The following is a 22077-nucleotide window of genomic DNA, read 5'->3' as shown; positions in this document are numbered from 1 at the left end:
TGAAACTGATTATTTTGCATTTAGCTTCGTTGAGAGATAGGTCAGATACTGAAAAGTAAGTAGATAGATTATTGAGATCATCTTGAAGCATATCAGGATCGTTTTCGCTTTCGATTCTTCTAAAAAGCTTGAGATCATCGGCATATAGAAGAAATAGAGAATGCTCGATATACCGAGAAACGTCATCAACAAATAACACGAACAGGAAAGGTCCCAAAATCGAGCCCTGTGGAGCTCCCGAAGTAGCGGTGAATTTGAACGAAGATACGTTGTTGAACTGTACGGACTGTATTCTGTTTGGTAGATAGCAGTGAAAGAAATCGAGTGTGTTGTTTGTGAAACCGAATGCTTTTAATTTCAGGATCAAAAACTCGTGGTTAACTCTGTCGAATGCATTGGCCAAGTCAGTGTACATAACGTCTATTTGACAGCCATTTTTTATTCCATCCGTAACAAAGTTCTTTGGTTCTCTTTGGAACCTTTGGTGTAGTAATTAATATTACTGTAGTTTTTTTCCTAACACCAAATCGTTATCACCAAGTGATCATCTTCGAAGAGACCACTTGGTGATCGAAACACGTGTCGAGGTGTTAAAAATAACGATTTGGTGTTAGGGAAAAAAACTCCAGTAATATTCGTAACAAAGTTACTAAATGCGCATAAATTGGTAATGGTAGATTTATTACGAATAACGCCATGCTGTCGGTTGATTATTACTGAGTCCACGTGATTGTATACTCGATTATATATTACCCGTTCAAATATCTTCGACACAGCTGGTAAGACTGTTATGGGTCTGTAGTTTCATACATTGTTCTTATTTTGTATGTTTTTCCTGTATGTCTTTGGACCGATCTCATTCACTACTAACTACCGTAGACTCTTAGACACCTGCCACATTTCAAGATTATCTTGATACATTTTTCTGATTGAATTATCACACAAGTTGAACTACTGAAAATGACTTATATCTATACATTTACACTGATATTCTCTTAGAATGTATTTTTCCCAAAAATGTAAAATGGTATCATCAGTTCTGAGGTGAATAGTCGAACATGAAAAACTACCGGGCTTACCACTACAAAGATCACTGAATATAATTTCCATCGCTCTGAAAAAAATGTTTACTTTTTTGACGCTGACTCCCAGACTATATTTTCTTATCTGCGATAGAGGAAGTGTTTTCCGCGCTATTTATAAGTGTATATTTTAGTGGTGCAGCGCGAACAGATCTTTTATCTTTATGGAGCAAAGTTTATGCGTTTTCGAGACGACCTCGAGATAAAGTGCGGACGTAATGCAATTCTAGATGGCACGAAAGCGATAACTTTCGTGGATTTGTAGGAGTCGCTACATCAATATTTCATTTCTAGGTTGAAATTTTTGTGGATTTTCCGCCGAGAAGATATTATCAGTGGCGTAGGTTTTGAATGTGGGGAGTTGTGTAGTGAGAATAATATTGAAACATTTTTAATTTTGTTTCACAAGCATAGTTGCAAATTGAGGGAGGGGGAGCACTATGTGGTAGTTATAAAAAAATTTTTAATCAATTTGAACATGTGAAATTAGCTTTCAAAAATCTGAAGACTATTAAGAAACTTTTTTCCAACTTAAAAGACAAAGAAGATATAATCAATCTATCCAATGTGGTTTATTCCATCCCATGTTCCAGTTGTGAAAAGATTTACATTGGACAAACTAGTAGAAAATTAAAAGACAGAATCACTTCACACAAGAGTGACATAAGATGTAATAAACCGTCATGTTCCCTTTCTAATCACACCATAAATTCGGATCATGCTTTTTCCTTCGAGAATGTTGAAATTTTAGACTCAGAAAATAATACTCAAAAAAGAACTTTCTTAGAAATGTGTCACATAGTTAAAAATTCAAATACTATTAATTCCAGGTCAGACATTGAAAGTCTCAGCCTGATTTATACCTATCTCCTTTGCTTAAACAAAGAAAACAAATTTGATAATACTTAATAATTTCAGAACAGAAACCCCGTACCTTCACTCTCTGTGATTTATCATTTTACAGTTCTGTGAAATCTCATTGGCAGCAATGCATTGGTCAGAACAAGAAATTCTGCCAAACTTAATGTTTCGTGTCAATCATGTCTGACTACCTGTTGAGTTCAATTTTCAAATTCATTATTTCATATTATTCGTGTAATCATCTCACATTATTGCAAAATTCTGAATGAATATTACATGTTTTTAACCAATTTTAATCTTGACATACATATATGAGGATCCTCTTTGTTACTTATGTGTTAACTTCATTTTAACCTCACTTTCGTAAGTATGAACACGTTGTCCATAACCGTTTGTTTATTTAATAATTATTGTTCCCGATGAAGAGACAATAAACGCCTCGAAAGCTTGAACAGAAAAAAAAGTTTTACAATCTTTCTGCCTCTGACTGCTATACCCGATTCATTCCCTTCGTTATTCCTATATATATATATATATATATATATATATATATATATATATATATATATATATATATAATAATAATAATAATATTTATTCACCATTTTTGATACACTTGGGTATATATGGTAAGTCAGTTGTACTACAGGCTAGTAAAGATAAAAAGAGTTGGAGATTGAACACAGAATCACATCTAAATATACACATATACACATATATACACATACATATATACACACATATACAAGTAAGCATAGATGCCCTCAAATTAACTAAACATTTACATCATTCACATAATTTAATCTAAATAAAATTTCGTCCACTGTGAATTTGATTGTTTGTGAGATTGTCAATTAAAAAATCTTGGTAACTGTAATAGCCTCTTTCTAAAAGCATAGTTTTAACATAATCATGGAATACCTTGTCACTTGTGATTTTTTTAACTTCATTTGGCAGCTTATTGAAGCACGTAATGGCATTATACTGAGGGGATTTTTTATAGCTTCTCATGAGATGCTGAGGGATTTTTAGAAGATCACCGTTTCTTGTATTAGACTGTGATCTGAAGCAGTCTTATCATATAATTTATTGTTTTGCCTAACAAATTAAATACATTTAAAAATGAGGATGGTAGGGGCTGTCAATATTTTTTTGTCTATAAAGACTGGCCGGCAGCTATCCCGGAAATTCATATTGAAGATTAGCCTTATGATGCGTTTTTGTGCTATGAAGACTCTGGAAAAATCCCTTGCTCTGCCCCAAGCCATAATATTAAGACTTATATGAGGGTAGGCCATGGCATAATATATGCTGAGTAAGGCAGTTTCATCCAAACAGGATTTCAGGATTTTCATAATATGCTCTATTTAACTTAGCACATATATAGTCCACCTGCCTTTCCCAATTTAGATTGGCGTCTAGGAACGTCCCTAAAAATTTCATTTCTTCAGAAATTTCATATATATATATATATATATATATATATATATATATATATATATATATATATATCATCACCTTTCCAATACGGATATTTTTCTCACTCCGTAACGGCCTCGTTTTATAGGAGACCCCCCATTGGTCTATGTCATCCCAATTGAAGTTTTCCACCCAAATTCAATAAATAAAACCTACACAATACAAATAAAACAAATCATAGAGTCAGATGCTACAAATACAATACGCATATGTACAGACGGCTGAGAAACCAAAGAAGGCTCAGGATGTGGAGTGTACTCCGGATCACTAAGCCTAAGGATTAGGTGGGGAATGGAAAAAAATATCAGCGTGATTTAAACAGAACTGGCTGGTATACCGATAGCCACAAAAGAAATAACCAGGAAAGGAATGTCTGGCAAAAACATTACAATCTGCACTGATAGTAGACAATCCCTATTAGCCCTGAACAGATAACGTGTTACCTCAGGGCCAGTACTGGAGTGCCAGCAAGAAATAGCCAGAGCCTCGGTCGAAGAAATATCTGGCGATCACAAGGAAAAATCTACGCCTAACAGTAGGATTTCTGACTGACCACTGTCAACTGAGGAAACACCTCCATAATATGGGGCTAGTGGACACACCTCTATGCAGGATGTGTGAACAGAAATATGAAACTGTCAGACATGCCGTATGCTAGTGTCCGGAGTTATCGTCAATAAGAGAGTATGTGTTGGGCGAGTATTGGCCTACACCTGCCAATTTAAAGGAGATGTCTTATAGTGACCTGTTCACCTTCTTGGAAAGGACAGGATGGACGATGACCTAGGAGGACAACTCCTCGTGAGGATGTACAATGGGTCACATGTGGCCTAAGTGCTGTGTGCCTACACTCGCCCTCCCTACTCTACAGATACAGATGTCCAAAACAAACTCTCATTCTCCAAAAAATCTGAAGCAGTAAATAGGGATTACTCAGGCATGCAAAATCAATCATATATCCCTAATAACAGTTGATATTGTTTCTATGTTAACATTCGTGTTATTTCAAAGTAAGATTGAAAATTTAGATTTGTATCAAAAAGAAGAATAAGATCCGAGATATAAACAGCGTTCCAACTGAAACTGGACCCTTTTGTAACTAAAAAACGAACGTGAGATCGAAAATTTCGATCACGTCAATTATTGGTTCCAAGATGGGGCAATTTTGAATACCCGAAACTACACCACCTTGAGGGCAGCAGCTCCTCTTCATATTTTTTCAACTGGCATGGGAGTTGAGGAACTCATAATTTGAATCATCTCTCAATTGACTCTATATTTTTCTTAAAAATGGCTTTACATTTTTTTATTCATTTCGCGTCAGTTACAACGAGAGGTTACGTTTTCGTAAGAACGCCCTGTATATTTTCAAATGCCAATTAATTGCGTTATTCTACTGGCACTCTATCATGTTACGGTCCAAGTATTACTGACATATGAAAAAACTTTTGGGAAATTTTAGACGTTGGTTTGTGAATATGGAAGCAAGCATTGCCATTGAAATGACCAAATTGTAAAGCAATATTCCAAAGCACAGTATCACTGAAAGAAAAAACTATCATGAAAAATGGATTAAGTAGGACATTGACGCCTGAAGAATTATGATGAGTATAAATAGGAACAAGTACCTTTTCTGATCATATATTGTAATATCTACTACTGCTAAGATGTTTTAGAAAATAGAAACTATCCACACAGATTGAAAGCATTTCGACAAGTTCTTCATCAGAAGATTCATGAATTCTAATGTAATAGATCTGGAATTAACAGAAGAAGACAACTATGAGAGTGACTTCATACTACAACAACATGGTACAATGGTGGTGTAGAGCGATATACCAGAACATTAGGCGAGATGGCTGGAACCATGTTACAAGAAAATCAATTTAGAAAGTCATGGTTTGAAGCTGTAAATTGTGTAGTGTTCACTAGCAAAAAAAAATTCAGGAAACGAAATATCCAATGAGTTAAATTTTCTTCGTTGGTTTTGGAGAAATATTCCTTACTTTTCTATTCGAATTTGATGTCAAAAGCAATGAAGAGACATTGTTTGGATATATAGATAAAGACAAAGGATTCCGTATTTAAATACATGAAACAAGAAAAATAAACTGTTCAAGAGATATTATCTTCAATAAAACTGAAAAAGCTTCACAAGTTCTTCTGATGGCAATCTCATCATTCAACTTCTCGAACATCGAACAAAAGTTGGATGTCTTTCTTTTCGCGATCTTTTCAGGGGTTTTTGCTCTTCTAAGATTTCTTCCATTCTTCCATAAGTAACTTGTCCTATGAACATTATACATAAAATTGATAATGGTTATGGCGAGCCCTTCATATGCAAACTGCTGGTCGATTGTTAATAAAGAATCATTTTCTTTATTCAGTTGATTCGGAAAACTCTGCCAGGTTTTTCTCTTTTCCCAAACCCATTTTCAAAGACTACATTCTATTTGACAGGAACCTTTCATTAACAAAATATTGCCTTGTTCTCAATATTGATCAATAATGTGTTAAAGTTTCCTCAGACATGTAATCTCTTCCACTTTTATTTATTTTGTAGATAGAGAATATTTTTTAATTGAAATTTGGATGGGAACGTGGCGATTTACGTTGGATTTGAAACGCTACAGATTATATTTATTTGGATATAACGCATGGAGAAAATCATTCCACAAAGACGCCGTTTTCCAAATGAAAAAATATCTTGAAAATCGAATTTCGAGGTCTGTTGAGTTGAACCCCGATGAGCTACTATATTTTATCGCGTACTTTTGACATATCTGAGCGGAATTAAAAGGGCTAAGTCAAACGACACATTCTGGAAAATATCTTCAGAAAAGAGACAATTCCCCAGCCTTCATTCGATGTCCTAGTCTATCAAGGTTGATCATGACATTTGGTTCTCCAATCAGGCGAGTGGTATTTTTCTGGATGAATTTGCACCCTCGGAGTATGAGCTGTTATAAAGCAGCAAAAGTTGCTGTAGTGTGATGAACATCTTCTGTTGTGTGTGCTTCAGGTTTCTGAGAAGCTAATTTTGCTGTTCCAGCAATATGATTGAGCAGAGTCACATTGATAATCAATTCGACATCCAACAACTTGGCCGATGCAGCTAGCAGAATAGTGGTTTTTGACATAATGATATTTGCTTCTTCCATATTCATCTTCAAAGAAAAAACTAATGCTTGGCAGCAAAACTGCCACATGCACGCTCGAAATTTGATGTGTGTATTACAAACGAGGTATATGACACGGCAAGCGGCTCTTTCACTAAGTTTGATTTTGCATGACACGCGTATTTTGATTGTTGTTATCACGTTAACAAAATTGCCGTTCGTCGCATGGAAGCTGAAATGCGTTGATTTATAAGTTTATATCAAGGTTCGAATCACATCACCCCACTGTCAAAACTGACAGGTAAATCTGAACCGTGTATTTCAAGTCTCATTTTCATAGTCGCTCTCGCATGCCTCAGTTTTGCATTACAGTGTATGGGCCGACTAAAAAGTCAACTACGGAAGAAAATGTGAATTGTTCAGTAAGTAAATTTGCTTTTTTTATGTTATTGCTACTGAACAATCCAATTGGTGGTGGATTTGGGGAAATCATGGCCAACGTTTACCCACTGACCTGGAAGATCTAGAACCATCGGAACTGGTGACAAGTTTGCTCCTGATTCTCTATGTTGTACGGTTTTTTATTTTCGTTTCCTCATTTGAATTTGTTGCGATCATGGCATTGTGGTTTTTTTGCCATCATTAGATTCCAGCAGAAGTCTAGCCATGTTACAGTAATGGTCTACAAGATTTGGCTAATCTGTAGAGTCAAACTTTGCGTGGGTTGGGCTGTTCTTCCACACCTATTTTCAATTCACTAAAAATTGAAATGAACAGTGTTCATTACCGAACTGTCGGTTTTTACAATACATCACGGCGTTTCTCATCGACGTGGAAGCGGAGAGTCCATTTTGTACACGTTTTCCCTTCATTGTATAGTATCTGAGAAAAACTGTCAAAACTAGAATAAAAGCAGCATATAGTCAATTTACAAACTTAGCTGAAAATAATATTTTATCTGACAGCTCGACTTTCTGGTCTTTCATACACGTTAAAAAAGGTCATTCGCGTATACCAGGTATAATGAAACTTGATGATGAGGTATTTGATAAGCCTGGGGATATTGTCAATGGATTCGCCAAGTATTTCAGAAGTGTATACTTGGTTTCGGACGAGAATATGCTTCGTGAAAATTCTCATGATTCTGATATAGATGCATTAAACATCCCTGCCTTCTCTAATATCGATATTATTACTGCTTCAAAAAAATTAAGAAATAAACTCTATATTCCATTATTTTTAATATTGAGTCCATATATACTCTGTTTTAATAGCATTTCCTGTAACTGGGTACTCCTGTTGGAAATAAATCGCTTTTTTTTTTGAATGTCTGCCGTCCGAAATACCTGCATCGCATCATTTCTAATAAGACATCGTGAATGCCACAGTAAGGGAGATGGTCGGATCACCGAAGACTAGCAAATTGCTGGGGATAGTAAAGTCATAATCAAGATAACAAGCAAGCAATCGAATTATATGTTCTGACAATTAATATACTATCTTCGACTTAAACTTGAGTTGAGGTGAATAGGGATATTTCGAGAAAATAATGAATGACACATTTCCAACTGTTAGTGCCACAACCCATTTATAATTTTTCCCTGGTACACTAGTCCTGGCAATTCGCTGCAGTAGGCAGTGAGAGACGGCCGTCAGCAGGATTTACCGAACGGGGCGACTGCGCTTCTACCGATTGCCCTGCCCTGGCTTCGCAGTGTCGCGACTCTTCGTTTATACTGCATATTCTGCAGAAGTGACGCGTTCTCGCGTTTCTTTGTTCATCCACCGAGCTTTGTTCACACACACACACACACTCGAGAACCTAGAAATTTCCATGGTAATTCCGCAGGAAGATTCCGCGAGGTGTCTTGCAGGATTTGAGAGCGAGACGGCAGGATAACGCGGGTATTCGGAAGTGGTTATTTCCGGGTGGTGTTACAGTGTTTACTTTCGCCATGGAAGTTCTGCGGAAAGGACTCGGTGCGACTTTCTAGTAAGTTTGTTGTTTCTGTTGTGAGAGAGGTGGGGACGCCCGGCGTCGAATTATTCAAAATGGCCGGTGTTATGAGCGCTCGATATTGTTGCGGTAGTAGATGGATAAGTGGTTTGATTTTGATCGCTTTATGTTTTAGAGTCAATAGGGCGGAATGATACCATGTTGTTTCGGCTTCAAATTTGAAAATAAAAAAAATTTAGACCCGTAGTATTTTCTTTTCTGAGACATATTCACACACATCAATTTCAATACTGAAATTTCAGCCAGTTAGCGGGTCCGGAGTTTACCCTTGTTTTTTCAAATCGAAGAGGGGACTTAATAAACTTAGAAATGATATTACTTTGCTGCCGAACAATTCTACCAGTAGGTATTAACTGATATTGTCAATTCTTGTTTACTGGAAGGTATTTTTTCTGATATCTGGAAAGTGTCACGGATAATTGCATTGCCTAAGAAAAGTGATGTATTGAGTTACAATGACCTTCGCTCGGTTAGTATACTACCATGTCTGTCGAAGGTAATTGAAAAAATCATGAACTTTCAAATAAGACATCATCTTGAAAAAAATACTATGTTGCCTTCTGAACAATCAGGGTTCAGACCGGGACATAATTGTGCAACAGCCTTATTTACTCAACATTGTTGATGATATTATTAGAGAGACAGATGCAGGAAAAACAACTGTTCTCTTAGATTATTCAAAAGCATTTGATGAGATAAACCACGAAATTTTACTCTCTATTTTACACTTGATATGTTTTTCGAACAGTGCTATTAGTCTTATGTGTAATTGGAGGCAGCTGTGGGTCAGTCAGCAAGAGAAAAGGTCACTTGTGGGGTTCCACAAGGGTCTATACTTGGCCCCGTATTATTTAGTATATACACAAGTAATTTCATTTCGAGCATTACAACTTGTAAAGTCCACTCTTATGCTGATGATACACAGCTGTATCACTCATTTGCTCCAGAAGATTGGTTTGAGGCTCAAAAAGTTATATCTGAAGATATAAACCGATTAGTAGAAGTATCACATGCGCCTAAGTTGAAAATCAACGCACTCAAGTCTGAAGTAATGATATTTGGAAAAAACAAAAATCACATTGTAACCATTATGAGAATACACTTACACTTATTAACTCTTGTCTTCAAAAGGCTTATTGTTCATTGAAAATGCTTTACCCTCATTGACATGTTCTATCACAATCACTTGAAAAACGTTAAGTGATACACTTGTCCTGAGTCATTTTAACTTTTGTGACGTTCTGTATGGATCATGCTTAGATCATAACGATATCAATTGTATAGAAAAAATACAGAAATCATATCTCTAATTGATCTGCGGTATTCGCAAATATGATCCAATATCTCACAAGCTAAGATCCGCAAAGTGGTTAAAAATGCAAGATCGTCGAAAACTTCATTTTCTCATTTTAACCCATGCAGTAATCAATAAACAGTGTCCCCCATATCTTCACAATAAAATAAAATATAGGACAGATATTCATAACCTTAATTTACGTCATAGGGGTAATATCTCGCTTCTACCTTACAAAACTTATCTGTTCCGAAGAAGCTTTACCTACAATATCGTCAAGCTTCATAATGAGATCGACCCGATTGAGAGAGTGGAAAGTATTGAATTGTATTTAATTAACAAGGAATATTGAGAATCTGATGAGAAATGTGACAGCAGAAGTAGCACTTCAAGTTATTACGAACCTAACATTGAGTACCAGTTTGGATGTCTTACCATTTGTAATTTTTGTAACCTGAAATTATCATGTGTATGTCTATTGTCAAAGTTATATGAAGGTCTCCTTAGTTGAAGATATTATAAAACAACAATAAAATTAATTGGCGCTCCGGGGCGACTTCATTGATTCCAGTTGCGCATTTGTTTTTTCAGCTGCAGGAAAACCCGGAAAAACCTGCAGCACCACATCATCTAAAGATCTTGATCTGCCAATGTCCTCTCTATCATGATACAAAATGTAGGATGTCTCCAGAGGCTCCAATAAATTCAATACATCGCCAGAACACTCGTGACACGACTATCGTCAAACTTTAACCAGCCCGTTTCGTCTTTGACCAAGTCGTAATAATGATCACATTCAACGCCAGAACCGCAGTGAACAATGACTGCATGAATATTATAATAGTGGTCTGCTAGATTGAATGTTCATCTATTTCAAACCTTCGATAGAGTTTGGTGCTTTGGTTATTATTAGATTGACTGGTGCCTCAGATATACTTGTTTTCTTACAACAGTCAGTTAGTTTAGCGCATGTTTGTAAATACAAATAAAGTCGATCATCACCTGTTAAAAATTCCATTTTTAGATGATTTAACAAGTTATATGAATTAACGTTCAATGTTCTTGTTTCTCAAAATACTGTGTCACATTTATGAAAAATAATTCAATGACTTTGTGTTAGAAGTGAAATAACAAAAACCTCTTTCATTCGTGCCGGTATCCAGGCTGGATGGTTAGGATGGTTTTGAACCACCACCATTTTCTACAGCCTTTGACACAAGTGCAACCACTCCTTTATTTTTACCATACACATTTTTGCCTCCATCAGTTGTTATAGATTTCAAATTTCTCCTTCGAAGGTTCTTTTTATTAATGGCATTTTAAACTCCCTTAAAAATATCTGCCCCAGTTGTCGTGCCGTGAATACTATCAATATCAAGAAGTTCTTCATACACTTCATAGCTTTTATCTACCCCGCGAATAAAAATCAACACCTAAGCAGTATCTGACAAATCCGTTGACTCATCCAATGCTAGAGAAAACCACTCATGATGTCCATTTTTGTTAGACAGTTGAGATGATATATTTTCTGCGATGTCTTGCACCCTCCGAGCCACGGTGTTTGCTGACAAACTGACACTTTTAAATAAATTGACCTTTTCGGGGCATATTTCTTCGGCTACTGCAATCAAGCATTCTTTTATCATTTCTCCATCGGTGAATGGTTTACCACGTTGTCCGATTTCAAGAGCCACACGAAAGCTGACGCGAGTTGCAGACTGTTGTTCAGTATTCGCTTTGGTAAACAAAGATTGCTGCGATTTGAGTCCGCGTTTCAAAGCTTCAAATTTTTCCTTCCGCAAACTTCCTGTATACTTGGAGTAACTTTGAAGATGTTTCGATTCATAGTGTCGTTTAATGTTATAGTATTTGAGAACAGCTATGATTTCATTACAAATTAAACATAGCGCCTTATTACTGGACTCAATCACAAAATACTGAAAGTTCCATTTTTCTTGGAACGTTCTGCATTCACTGTCGATTTTTCGCTTCTTTTCCATACTAACAAATCACACATAAAAACAAAAAGTCAAATCAAAATACTTTTATTGACGGGTGTTACTTTATTTCACAATAGACAGTTTCGCTTCATTCGCCTTTCCTACGCAGACTAACTCGCAGTTGTGCCGCTAGCCTTTTTATATGCAATTATTACTGCCATCTTTAGGTGATCGGAATACACTAGCTAGACCCAGAACTTTCTCGAACCAACGCGGTGATTCCAAATATTCAATTACGCCTAATACCACCTAGCGGGTAGCTGAAAAAGATAGTACATAGTACCACTACTCGCCACTAGATGTCGTTAAGGGTCACAATAATAATTGAAATGCAAAAAGAAGCATAAGTTTGCTTAGGTCATGCACTTTGCGACTATCCTAGTCTAGAAATATAGTTAAGGGCAGAAATTGGCCCTTGGAACAAACTGAAAAAATCATTATGGCCCGAAGGCTTCAAAGTTTGGAGACCCCTGGTCTAGATGAAACATAGTATGTAGAAATATTTAGCAATGAGAACAGGCACTGCAAGGAGCAATTATAGCCTTAAAAATTTACAATCCATTCAATTAGTATTCATTTTTTGGTCCTTCGAGCCGGATTGCCAACAAGCACAATTGATGACTCCTCCGATCATTCGTTTGACATTCGATATAAACCGGATTAAAAATGATCACTTTCCTTCCATTCAGGCGGTCCGTTCTCCTCGCCTTTCCGCTCGCTGCATAATTCATGCCATCAATTCCGTTTGCCGTTCTCCTCCGTCATTTTTACTTTTTAATGGCGAAACGGGAGCGAAGCTCCCATTACGGGGCAATAAATCTCGTGGAAATAAGCGTTGTCGAGTACGTTAGTACGCATACAGATCAGAACGAGCGCCCGCTTTGGAAACTGTGAATCAAACCGGTTCACACGATTGATGAGATTGATGCAACCAGCATAACTGGTTCGTTTCTGCGGATTGATTCGAGGTAGTGTGTGTGTTTTCAGATTTGAAGTTGTAAACCGATTTTAATAATTTTTTTTTTGAAATGTCAAGTACTAAAAGGTCTACCTTGGGACAAAATTTTAAATGTTTATTAAAGTTTCAATGCATATTACGATATTTTTTCTTAGTCGAAAATCGGGATTTTTTATTAGCGATTTTTTTATTGAAAAAAATCACTACTCCACTGGATTCAGAGTGCCTCTAAACAGGTGTGACCAAAATTTCATGAAAAAATATTCATTATTAACAAAGTTATGACAACTCAAAAATTGGAAATTGTCGATTAACAACTTCAAATTTTAGGGGGGTGTTTCCATTAAAAATGGGTCACACTGTATATACAATCGATCGCTTCAAAAACACTTCACTAACTTTCTTCAAAAGCTTCTGATAATTCCTCTTCCATATTCTCTGTTTCACTATCACTGTCGTCATTTAAATCAATAATGAATTTATAGCAGGGGAGCCCACGATGTAAAATGGGGATTTACTTGAGCGTCATTGAGACATATTGGGTTGCAAAGCTTAGATGATAAGAAGAAAAAAATGTAGTATAATATATACCTTTTCATCGGTGGGGGAAGCGGCTATAGATTTTTAAATATGTAAAAAAAAACTGTTTCATGGCCATACTCGAGCGCGTCAGATTTTCTAACGGGGTGTGCAACAAAAAAGCCCTCATTCAATAATCTGACGATTTCGATCTGACGCAAACTCGGGGCCATATTATAATGTGCAAAAAAAATTTGCCATTTTGAAATACTGAAGCGCGTCAGATTAAGATATATATGGTACATCTTTATGTTTTAGATGTGCTGTCTCATAATCTGACGATTATCTAGAGGGATTCGCTTAATTTGACAAAAAACAATATTTTTTTTAAATTCTTTCAATTCATTGAACTTAATTCATTGAAAAGCTCAGGAAATAGCATGCAAATGAATAAGTGTATGTTTTTTAAGTAGAATACTTGTATTTATAAGAAAATAATTTTTAAAAATGCTCAAAAAAAGTTGTTTTTTTATCAGTTGATTAATTAATGAAGAGAAGAGAAATGAAACTTTCTATGTTTTTACCACTTTTATTTGTAACTAACGTTACTGCAGTTTCGTCTAATAAGGACATTTTCAAACTTATATATTGTATAAGTTTGAGAATGTCCTTATGCGACGAAACTGCAGTGACGTTAGTTACAAATAAAAGTGGTAAAAAACATAAAAAGTTTAATTTCTTCATTATGATTCCCTACCACGTAGTAACGGCTACATCCATCAATTAATTGATTAATTAATCATCATCTCCATCTTCATCACGAACGAGTCTCTGTGATCAGCTGTGATGGCGTCATGGCAACAGAATTCAGAGTGGGGACGGAGAGTAATAGATAGAGAAAAAGTGAATAGAGAATAAAGGAATAGAAACTTGGAGAGGGAAATATAGGTTTCACACAGCTGCACGCATTAAACTTTATCGACGAATTTTTGTTATTTCGGCTTGCGGAAATCGTCAGATTATATACTTTTCGTTATCCTTGAATTATTTCCTTCAAAATAAAAAAAAACTAGCTACGCTCGAGAATGTCGAAATGACGTTATTTTTTTACAACTTTGCTGCCCTCCCCTTCCTTTACGTCACTCTAAAATTGTAAAATTGATTACTGGAATATACACTTTTTAGCATGTAATTAACTCACCCTACCTTAATCTGGCGCACTCGAGAATTTCTGATAATCAATTCAATGGGATTGAAAGCACAAGAATAGGGGGAAGTCTCAGTATGGTGTGTCCATACTTTTCAGCAATACTCTCGAGGGCAATCCCGTTTTCAAATGTTTTTGTCTGTAAAACTTCAAGTAATTGGTTTTTTGGTATAGTAATCTTCAAAATACAAATTGTTATCCATTAAAAAAGTTTGTATTCAATCTTTCCTTGAATTTTTATTGGGTACTCTGATAAGATGTCGCAAATGATAGGAAGCGTTGTCAAGAACTATTACATTATTCATATCCAAATTTGGAATCAATTTTTTTTCAAACCATTTTTCGAAAATATTAGCTTCCATGTTCTTATGATAGTCCATAGTTTTTTTCCACATGAGACTTCGGAACCCATCCTTTACTTCCTCCGCATGCAAATTAGTCGCGATCCTTTGTTTGTAAGCATGTTAGGCGTACACATTCTCTAACCATCAGTCCACCCTTTCGTAACTGTGTCGTGAGTGTCATACCAAGTTTCGTCCAAAAAATTAACCGTTGTTTTTTTGTTGTTGTTTTTTTTAGTAATTTGTTCTAAGTATTTGTTACGCAATTCTACTATTCTTCTGCTTTCCAAACTGCTTGACGTATGTTTATCATTTTAAATCTGAATCCTAGTTTCTTTATTCAATTCTGAAGAGTTTTGCCAAAGTAGCTCACGTTATGGTCGGATGTATTCAATTTCTTCCTTATGATTTCGGTTGTAGGAATCTCATTGCTTTTGTAACAATCGTATATTGTTTTTTTCAATGATTTCATTGGAAGAACATCCAAAGGTTTTGCTAATCCTGTATCATATCACTTCTTGCTTGCATAAGGTTAGTTTTTGACTATTTTACGTACAATTAAGACAGGAATTTCGGTCAAATCTGATGCTGCTTGTAATAGTTTGTCTCCCTCGAAACAAAACTTGAGATGTAGATTCTTATATACGTTGAAACATACTTTCTGTATTTCAGTATTCAAATGCATCCAAATCTAATTCACTGGTATCTCTTTTTCGCATTGTTCACCATCGCTATTGGAATCACTACACGAATTAGTACTTGTCCAAGGACGCCACATTTTAAACAGATAACAAAAATTTTGGGTAATTTTAACTGCACCAATATCGAATTTCAGCACTCAAATCGCGATCAGTTCCTGAACTGAACATGACTACGATAACCATACCCGATTCCCCGATTTCTATTCGTCACCGTAACATGACTTCGAATTTAATTTTATGACTCTTCAACCAATCATAAAACTCGGTTTGTAAGAATTATCCAATAAGAACCGTCAAGTCTACAGTCCATGTGGACTAGTTCGCTGCCGGTTAATTTCTATGTATTGATTTTTTTGGTCTTTGAGAGTGCCGCTAGTTTTAAGAGTACACAATATCGTTTATTTCGACTATACATAGTGACTAGAGTATGTTTTTGGTAGACCCTTTGAAAACATAGGTGAAGGTACTTATTCAGTACGTATTGTTGAACATATAATTTCAGATTTTGAGTGATATTTACGAGAGAACACATTAAAAATCGAATAATAGGATGAGCCATCGTGGTATCATTGAAAAATAAATAGTTATATAATAAAATTTAAAAATTTGAAACAATAAATGGGTGGTAAGAAAAGCAAAACTACTGATTCTATTCCTACATTAGATCTTTGGAGCAGAGCAAATATTTTACCGCCACTTGTCAAAGAAAACTCCACAGTAAGTTCACCAAAATAGAACATTGATACCGGAAGACAAAAAAGTTATGGGGCCGGGTCTGAATAAGTTAGCACCCGGTATAGTTACATATTTAGGGAATTATTCGTCTTGAGAAAAAAAGAAATGATTGAGCTTTGATGGAATTTTTCTCGTGAACTGTATTTTGTATGAAATTCACTCATTCTTTTATGCATTGAGGTATTTTTTGTAGTACAGAATTTTCAGAACTGTCAGTTTTATACGAAAGTTTTTGAACCTAGATTGCTCGACAAGTACTAACTACCGTATTATGCAGGTGAGCTTGTCATCCTGGCAAGGACCACGTCGTGAAGGAAGCAGATGTCAGTAGTTCCCCTTCAGAACTGTGCTACACCCTTTCTTTCACCTGATAGAGGAATTTGGATGATTCAACCCCACTTTTTGTGGAATGCTTACTTGGAAAGTCTAACATAGAGCTATACTGTTCCTAAGTACATTTCGAAGGATTTGTAGAAAACTTTAGATTGGATTCGGTTCAAGCGATGATTCTCAGGCCAGTGATTTCATACGGTTCAATCGTCTATTGCCTTGAAACTTCACAGCAAATTACTCAGAAGAAGCTCCATGCATGGTTTTTTCGCTTCACACCGTCAGTGGCCATTGAAATCTTTCTAGACCTACCTCTTCCCCTCATTTGTATGGAAAGAGAGGCCTGATGGACAACATACAGAATTGCGCATATAATAATAGACTACTGGAAAACACTGAAAATCATAGCATTTTGGGAATGACTTCAGGTTTAATACTTTCAACTGTCGACTACAGTCGACGAAGTTTGGAATGAAGCCTTACGAGTGAGGGCGCTGCATAGGTTCCATCTGACCAGAATCTGCCATTGGCATCGTTTTAGGCTTTGCCAAACAAACACGGATACTTGAATTGCAAGAAAAGTTCCAGTACCAGGGTGCTCCCAGAAGATCCCGGCCTGACCTGAAGATAACAGAAGTTGTTTGAAAAATATCACTGTGTTAGAAAGTAGACAGTCTATAAAGCATATGTTTCAAGTTTGAAGACGCTGCGTTGTTATAAATCTGTTTGGCAGCCATCAATAGCGAACTTTTTCGGTGTATGTGTGAAAATGGAGAAAATTGGTCGTCGTTATGTTAAAATACTTTCATTTGAAAGGCCTCAGCCCAACCAATATAAAAGCTGAACTGGATTCTACTCTGGGTGAGTCTGCTCCTTCGTTCATAACAGTAAAATATTGGGTAGCAGAGTTTGAACGAGGCCATACAAGAAAATCCACAAAGCGGCATTGAATGATCGTCGGCTGAAAGTGCGCGAGGTAGCAGACTTGGTAGACACTTCAAAAAGTGCGGTACATCGTATATTATCTGAAAATTTGGACATGATAAAGCTGTGTGCAAGATGGCCGCATTTGGCTGAAAAAAAAAATGGTTTGTGTCATCAAGACAATGCACCAGTTCACAAATTCATTATGACCAAAATTAACGAGTTTGAATTGCTTCCTCATGCACCCTATTCGACAGATGTAGCCTTCTTGGATTATTTTCTGTTCTCGAACTCGAAAAAGTGGCTCAATTGTCAAAGGTTTTTCAACGACGAAGAAGTGATGTCGGCAGTTAATGACTATTGGAGATTATTTTGAAAAATAAATACATTTTTTTCCAAAATTTTTGTGTTTTCTCTGTTGGGCCGGGTACTTCTGGAGCCACCCTCGTATACATCCTACGAAGTATGTTACCAAACAATTTATAGCATGGATGACCTACGTTATCTGTAGAGTAGGGAGGATGAGTGTTAGCCCACAGCACTTAGGCCACATGTGAACAGTTGTACATCCTCCCGAGAAGTTGTCCTCCTAGGTCATTGTCCATTCTGTCTTTTCCAGGAAGGTGGACAGGTCACTGGGATACATCTCCTTTATATCGGCAGGTGTAGGCCAAGACTCGCCAAGTGTGTCCACTACCTCATAATATAGAGGTGTTCCCTTAGTTGACAGTGACCAGTCAGAAATCCTACTGTTAAGCGTAGGTTTTTGCTGGTCATTGCTAGATATTTCTTCGGCACCAGCTTCCCAGGTTCGCCCAGGGTGATCCTGGCAAGATTGCAACCTTTGATTCCATCCTATCTCTCTAGGGATTGATCATAGGTGTAACGTTTGGCTATTTCCGCAATTGTTGAAGTCATCAGGCCGTAGGTACCACTGGGTCCTAAAATTCTTAGTCCAGCCGCTTCCTTGGCTAAAGAGTCGGCAATGCGATTACCTATACTCCTGCCGTGCCCTTTAACCCACCTCAGGATAATGTTTTTATCTATCGAGGCTTTGGCTAAATCTTGGTGACACTCTGGTACTAGCCCTGAGGTAACACGTTATTTGTTCAAGGCTAATAGGGCTTGCCTGCTGTCAGTGCAGGTTGTTATAGTTTTGCCAGAAATTTCTTTCCTGGTTATCTATCTAAAAGGCCTATTCACAGGTCACTGTCATCTTAAACATCATTTGAAAAGACTTGGACTATAGGAAGACAATGATCGCCACCTCTATTGGCTGATAATGCAACATCAGATCACATATTCTGTGCCTGCCCCGTCGTGATTTGAATCAGGTTGTCAGCGTTTGCCAGAGTTTCACTTTTGTCAGCTGATCTGAAAGTTCAATCACCAAACTGACTGATTGCTTGAAAAAAATATTTATTTGGTCAAGTTTGAATAGATTTGCGCCACGATAAACTTTGTGGGTTACAATGGACAGTGGACATTAATTCTCCACGAATTTTTTCCTTTGTACGTGGAATGAATCCCTTGAGTTGTTCGTGATGCACTTTTTGGAACTTTTGGTGTAGTAGTGAATATTACTGGTGATATTTCCCAACACCAAACCGTTATTTTAACACCTCGACACGTGTTTCGATCACCAAGTGATCACCTTTAAACTCCAGCAATATCACTTGAGTTGTTAGTTGGAAAATAATTTCTGGAAATTTCTACAATTGTTGTTCAAGAAAAATTTCATGAAACTTATCTGTTGAAGTTTGGATTCCAAGTAATTCATCTACATACACATGTGATTCCCAGTAATATTTTTCCTAATGTCTCCAACGCGAGACAAAATACGACCCTATTCAAAATCAACATAAACTCACAATTTACTGGAATAGCTGAAAACTTTGCGATCCAACTCATAAAATACAGTAAAGAATGAATGATATCTGGTAAAGAGGGTCTTTTGTATGCACAGACCCCAAAGCATCGACTGTACTCACAACAAGCTCTGTCCCAGTTTCGAAACCATTTTATTTGTCAGAGTTCTCCTTTATCAAGCACGGTTCCAACTTTTGTTTTTCTCCCAGCAAAAGTTTCGAGTTTCAGCAAACAGTTTTACATAATGAGCATTCTAGTCAAAAAGTTTAATGTTCTTCAGTTCGCTATGAAAACGTGTTTGGCAAATTAATGGTAGACTCTTTCAGTTATTTTCTCGTCGTTTCTTGTTTGAAAGGACTTTTGTTCTATGGATGTTTTGTTTCCGTTGTTGTGTTTGTGAATGTCGTTTAGTAGGTGGGTTGATGGTCTTCTTTGCTCTTTTAAGAGTACATTCAATTCATGGATACGTTTTAACATTTGGGAATTGTTTTGAAATGTTTGTTGGTTATTATTGTAATATGTGTCATTGTTTCGATCCTTTTTTGCATGATTTTTATATACCAACTTTCTTGTAGATAGTTCAGTAGTAGAGGCGAACGTATTGCTTCATTCATTTAGACTGATGATCCAATTGATGATTTTCTCTCATAATAATAATAATGAAGCATTTGTTTCCCAACAGTAACAACCATCTACAGAGCAATTTCAGATCAGAACCGATACCTAAATTTCAACATCATGAAAGGACAAATGCAGAAGAGAAAAAATTTTCAAATCCAGGAAAATTTTGCAGTGATTCAACAAACAGCCGAATCTCCACCTTTTGCCAATTACTCGCACACCATCATCTGTCTATGTCTGAATCCGTCAACAATTTCAATGAAGTCGCTATTGACCAGGACCAGACTCCTGGTGGGACCAGAAGGTCCCACCAGTTTGTAGATCCGGACTGTTATGGGATGGGCATGTTTCTATCTACATACAAGATCGACGGTAGGGCAGTGAACTTGCAGCCAAGGGGCCTGCTTAATCAAAACAAATACTGTTATATCAACTCGCTTTTGCAAGTCCTGATCGCATGTCCACCACTCAACAACTTACTAAACAGTCTGAGTAAAAACATCTCTTCGAACAAGAGAATGACATATGCCCCGGTTATATTTGGAATGTTCCGTTTTGTGGAACAGTTTGTTCACCTACCTTTCTGCTTTTTGACGAAAAACGAGAAAGTAGATAAAAATTCCAAGAATGACCAACACTGGTATCCCATTTGGTCCGACGTGGATTTATAAAATGTTGCATACATGCGGACTGACTGAATCGATGGTAGACAACAAGATGCAGAAGAGTTTCCAGGTTTTCTTTTGAATGGACTCAATGAGGAAATGTTTGAGCTAAATGAGCTGATTAAATATTATATTGAAGATGAGAAACCGCTCCTTCGGCTCTGTTTTGAGCAATGATTCGAATAATTTATGGAACATTATGGAATCGAAAAATAAAGGATATCCAACCAGAAGGATCGAATTCACCAGTACACCGATAAGTGACATCTTCGGGGGGCAACTAAAGTCGAGCATTCATCGCAATGGGGACCACATTACTGAGAATATCCAGCCTTTCCTCACCCTGCTACTCAACATTGAGAAAGTGAAGACTGTCAGAGAAGCGCTTAAGGTACTCGTCTCCAAGAACAGTTTAGAGGGAGTGACTTCGTCGAAAACAAACGAGAAGGTTGAAGCGTGGAAGCAAATTACGCTCTGCAAACTTTTTGTTATCCTTATTTTGCATCTGAAGTTTTTCGAATACAGCCACGACCGTTGCACAAAGATTATCAAGGCTTTGGATTTTGAATTCGACTTGAAGATTGATTTGACTTTGGTATCGTTGGAAACACAGTCTCCAACAGAGAAACAATACAAGCTATTCGCCGTCGTTTACCACGAAGGCAAAAATGCCAACATTGGACCGTTCTTCGGTCAAGAACGTGCAAGAAGAAGACGTATTGAATGAAACCTCAGGGAAAGCGAGTTCCTTATTTCTTGTTCTACAGGAAAAGCGATATGATCCTATCTAAATAAGGTTTCTGCTTTTACTTAGAGTTCAGCGTCTGGAATCTTACGGAATTTCTCTGTTTAGTTTTCGGTTTTAATGAATTTTTTTATTCTTTCATTAGTGACAGTTATTGTTCAATTTTTAGTGATATATGTATTTCATTTGTACATTTATAAACATAATGACTGTGAAAACATATATTAATATAGCATCAACATCGAATATAGGCTATAGTTTTATTTTTTAACTCAACTAATGTATAAGAGAAAATATTATAGTTTATGCGTTTAACAAATATTGGAGCTTTGAGCATGATGTCAGTTTGCGCCCGTATACAAATGAAAGTGCAGTTTAGTCGTGATGATTGTCTAGACACAAATATATTTGATATACTTTTCTGATTGATTCGGCCGTCACTTTATGTGTTATATATGCTAGAACCGCTCCACCGAGCAATCAATTATGCTGGGATTTACAGGACACCACATTGTTGAGCGTTCGTTTCAAAAAATGTGTTATTATCGCCCCATATGTCAGAAAATACAGAAGACGATTTATCGTCTCTGATAATCACCCTTTATCCGCC

General features: G+C 36.6%; 1 protein-coding gene across 1 annotated transcript in view; it reads left to right on the top strand.

The window, feature by feature from the left end:
* The window catches only part of LOC111511070 (Lysine demethylase 3), a 701967-nt gene that overhangs the window by 220175 nt on the left and 459715 nt on the right, over positions 1-22077 (top strand). The gene's annotated exons all lie outside the window — the stretch shown is intronic.

This window comes from Leptinotarsa decemlineata, unplaced genomic scaffold (genome assembly GCF_025532065.1).
Source record: "Leptinotarsa decemlineata unplaced genomic scaffold, Ldec_3_MD MMD2_tig00026330_RagTag_RagTag, whole genome shotgun sequence".
In the NCBI taxonomy this organism is placed as follows: Eukaryota; Metazoa; Arthropoda; class Insecta; order Coleoptera; family Chrysomelidae; genus Leptinotarsa; species Leptinotarsa decemlineata.
The sequence above is the reverse complement of the archived record's forward strand: the minus strand, read 5'-3'. Positions and strand labels throughout refer to the sequence as shown.